Here is a 4,741-nt window from a genome sequence, read left to right on the forward strand (position 1 = left end):
AGATAGATCTAACTATACTTGTTCTATGTAATTGTATTAATTGTTTAATTCCCGTCGTTGAAAGACTCCATTAATTTTTTTTCAAAAATTATAACTTGTAAAAGCTAGGAGATGAGTGCAGTTGAGACAAAACGTTTTGAATGACAAGCGTAGGGTATCCCTTCAGAGTTTACCTGTACGCTCGCAAAACATAATATTCATGATGTAGTATTTTTAATGCGATATTGAAGAGATTGCTTTCTGATTTATATCGATTGTCAATATTCAGATAAGAGGTTAAAAAAGTATTTCCTACTTGTGATAATGAAAAAGGACGTCAATTATGTTTAAAAAAATGCTAAAATATTAGTTGCATTGTTTTATTTTACAGTTACGTTCGGTTTTTGTTACATTGGGTTTCTCGCATCTACTTTATCTGTTTAATCGTGCATATCACTATACAAAACTCCACCGCTACTGTGACCAACTTTACAGACAGTGAATTCCAACGAGTCAACCAGATTGTCAAGTATTTATCAGATTCTCCTTTGACAGCTTTATCTGTATCAATACTAGCCTACATCTGGATTTCAGGTACAATTTTGGCATTTCTCTCTTACTCTTTTATCTTCTTCGTTGTTTCTTTCTTGCTTCTTAAATTAACTAAAATAAATTTAAAATGTACAACTTTATGGAAAGACCGACATACTTGACATGCTTTTGTATTGTCTTCCACCCACCAAGGTATGACATTGCGTGAAATTCGTGAATTGTGTAATGGCGGGTTCTGGAATTATTGGACTGATTTATTCAACTATAGTGACATCCTGCAACTTGTACTCTATTGGTCAGCATTGGTATGCTACATGGTGTCATATTATAAGGTATTATTAGTAGGTATATCACCTTAAAAATAAGCGCAGCAGAAATACGTTATTTCATATAAATATTATGTACATGTTCTGTTAACATGGTATGTTAACATGTTATGTATCACCATTGTTCAAAGCCGAATCAAAAAATAGAACAATATATAATAATTATTTTGTAAAGGGATTTAAAATCAACATTTTGATTAACATGGGAGGACAAATGGTGAACGGATAAGCTACTTTCATTAAGCCCTTGTCCGAATCGTATAACTATTCCCTATTCCAGAAAAGTACAGCACTAATTTTTTGGATTAAAAATATTATCCTCTTTGCCAAATGAAACATAGCACAGTAATATCTGTTTGATTTCTTAGAGGAAAGACGAGGCAGAATTCAATTGTGAACTTATTTCTGAATTGATTTACCGCATAAAGACCGACGGCAGTCCGACCTTTAACAACATATCCGACGACATTTTCCTGGAACAAGCAATGGAGTTCACGGTTTGTGAACAATTTCTGGCAAAAGATTTAGCAAAAAGGTAGATTTTTGTTCTATCCAATCTCTATCTATCGCTCCCTCACTTTCTAGCTTTTGTCCTCATTTTGTCGCTTTTATCGTGATACTTTGAGATTCCATCATGTTGTGCTCCTGACAAAGGCGTCAATCCAAAGTTGATCGTGGGGAGAACACAATATTGAAACCATTTGGTAGACACTTTATATACACTAATTATTGTGTAAAATAAGGAAGTGTTTGAGGGGGTGGAATCGTTGGTTGAGTATGTACATGCGAATGAACGGGCGAATGAACGTGCGTTAACGTGTCTGTGTACACATGACGTTGTTAAATTCGAGAATTTTAGCTTTTTTGATACATGTGTACTTTGTAATGTTTTTATAAATACAAGCAAAGTAAATCCTGATGTATAAACCACAACTCCATTTTGTTTAGGGATTTCATTTCAATATTTCACCCGTGGTCGTAATTTGAAAGGAAATGTTACACAAGCGGGGTACACACCCACGACAATGCATCGCGTTGCGTTGTCGCGCATTTTGTTAACGCACAGATACGCTATGCTTACGCAAGGAATATCTGCAGGCGCGGCGCAACCTAGTGATGAAATGGTGAATCCAACGGACGAGGACACAAAACACATCAAGCATCAATAAATGATACAAAAGCAAGGTACACCAACCTGATGTGGGGAAACAAGTAAAATGCAGACAAGACAGTATGCAGGGGGACAAAAACAGCAAATGTAGGCATAAGAAGTAGGTAAAGTTCGATAGCCAAAAATTACCAGTTCCACGGCCCACATAAGTGGCTAAAGCTACAAAAACAACAAGGATCAATGGGAATACAAAAGTGCACTAGAACGAGTGATGAAAATCACTGTGCATATAAACAGACACGCTAAACCAAATAACCAGTGTAGGCACAAAAACAGGGCAAAGTTCGATGGCCAAAAATTGCCAATTCCAGTGCCCACAAAAGTGTTAGAAAAACAGTCCAAAAGTACACTGGAAGTGATGAAAATCACTGTGCACATAGCAGTCAAACAAAACAAAACAGACAAAAAAGCAATCGACGTTTCGAGCAGATAAACTGCTGTTCTTCAGGGACAGGTAAAAAAATATAAAAGCAAACAACGAAAAGTACATGCTGTAGTTTAAAACAAATTCAAGTCAAAAATTGAAGGCAAGTTCAAAATAGAACTCAGTAGCAAACAAGATAAGCTCAGAGCGAAATAAGCATGTCTTACTTTTATGAAAGACTGATGGTCATTTCTTTGACTTGTACATCTTTATCCAAATGAGCCGTTGCTATTTACTGTTTCAGTCTACTATTAGTTACAAGTGCATTTATCATCTCTTCTCGTATGCCTTGCCAACGAAAGAACTATGTATCACATTAGTACATTACAAACCTTATTTCTACTCCTATAGTGATTTTACCATTTTTGAAATATCTGTTGAATAAAGTCTTCACAGAAAATCCCATTCATGTCAAAATTCGTTAAAATTCATGTAAATGAATCATTGTTTTATACTGAAAGATGGTTACATAGGCGCCTGAATATTCGGATACATGACATTAAAGAAAACAAAAACACAACAAAATTAATCAAAGCATTTATCACTTTGGGAGGGTCACGTTATCCCGACGATACACGCAGTATTAACCCTAGAACTACTGAGCGGTATTTTGTAACACGATTTATATTTGGTATCAATGTATAGCTATGAGTCTCCTCTATCCAGTGATACCAAAAAAGTACAATGTACAAAGTATAGGCAAAATTGATTTTCGGCTTTCACTGAATTCTTTGCTAAACGTAAAAGGAAATGACTATTTTCACCTAACTAAAAATGAATATCAGTAGCTCTAAAAATAATTTCACAAGAGCAAAATGAAAATCATTGGGGCCTCATCCAACCCCAACAACTCCCCAGCCCCAACCCTCTATGGCCACCTTTGATGGCCGGTCCTACCACCGGGTAAGGTGCTGGGTTAAACAATTTTAGCACCAAAATTAGCGCAAAGGATGTATCTACGATTAGGTCGCTTGGGCATAAACGCGTGCGTTTTTACGGATAAAAAATCTTAGGCTGTAGAGGCCGGTCGCGTGCAGATCCGTCGGAACACGCTTTTCAATACGGAATATTGCTAACCTCATCGTGACATCATCCAAGCAGTTCATTTCCCTTTAAAAAATCGGATCTGCAGTTGACGGATCTGCAGTTGACTATTCTGTGTACCAACCCCATTTCGTTAAAGTTAAACTGGTATAACAGTATTATACACAAACTATTCATTATATTCCAAGTAAAGTATGAAGTGTAAAGCCAAACAGTTTGATCCGTTTATCTATTTAGTCTATTTTCTTTCTTTCTTTCTTTCAATTTACCTATTCAAACCTACGCAGCCACTATCTATTTTATTTATATTATATTTGATCCAATACTATTTCTACAGGGATACTGGAAATCCTGTAATCGATGAACATCATGTTATATTCAACATAAACCCCAATGATGTAATCTTAATGGGAGACGCTCTCTTCGGTGTTGCTACCGTTTTGTCTTTCGTGGCTCTCCTGAGAGATTTTAACATGGTGGCTTTTGTTGGCCCACTTAGAGTATCATTTGGGGGAATGATTAGTGACATAGTTCGTTTTATCATCCTTTTCACATTCGTTTGGATTTCTTTTGCACTTGGAATGACGCAACTTTACGCCACTTACGACATCATCGAAATGGCAAACTGCTATAAACAAGAGAACGCGTGCAAACAGTCTACTTTCAGAACGTAAGTTTAATCCTTTGATATACAAAGTGAGTACATTTTTATGGTAGAATATTAATTTTTGCTTTTATCGCTGTCTCCTATTCAATTGTTCTTTTTCATATTAAACATGTTAAAGAATTCTTCTCTTTTCTTTCAGGTTATCTGATTCACTTCGCTCGTTATTTTGGTCTCTTTTTAATCCACTTGGCGAAGACACGCAGATAGAGCCGCGATATGAAATAACATCTGCCGTAGGGGAGGTACTCTACGCGGTTTATATGGTAATTGTGGTTGTAGTCATGTTAAATGCACTGATCGCCATGATGAGCAACACATATACACGAGTCGAGGTTTGTATTTTAATATTTCCATTCTTGTCCCATGTACGTAACGTACTCAAGACAAAATAAAGCAAACAAAACAGCCGAGTAGAGTCCTCAAACTTAAATGGATTTCCAAAGCTTTCTGTTCTTCTTTCTGTCCGGGTCTGGATCTGTAGTTTCCAATGTAATCAAATTAAGGCAAAGCATGCCTATACCAGGTGTCCCTTTATCATGTCGCGAAGTCCTGTGATAATATACATGATGTACGAGGGG

General features: G+C 36.4%; 1 long non-coding RNA gene across 1 annotated transcript; it reads left to right on the plus strand.

Moving 5' to 3' along the window:
- Window positions 1-802: 802 nt before the first annotated feature.
- On the plus strand, window positions 803-4,137 carry LOC140151817 (uncharacterized). The gene is made up of 3 exons (XR_011858969.1): window positions 803-863; window positions 1,226-1,392; window positions 3,834-4,137. It is a non-coding gene; the product is annotated as an uncharacterized lncRNA (long non-coding RNA).
- Window positions 4,138-4,741: the final 604 nt, after the last annotated feature.

Source organism: Amphiura filiformis, chromosome 5 (genome assembly GCF_039555335.1).
Source record: "Amphiura filiformis chromosome 5, Afil_fr2py, whole genome shotgun sequence".
Classification (NCBI taxonomy): domain Eukaryota; kingdom Metazoa; phylum Echinodermata; class Ophiuroidea; order Amphilepidida; family Amphiuridae; genus Amphiura; species Amphiura filiformis.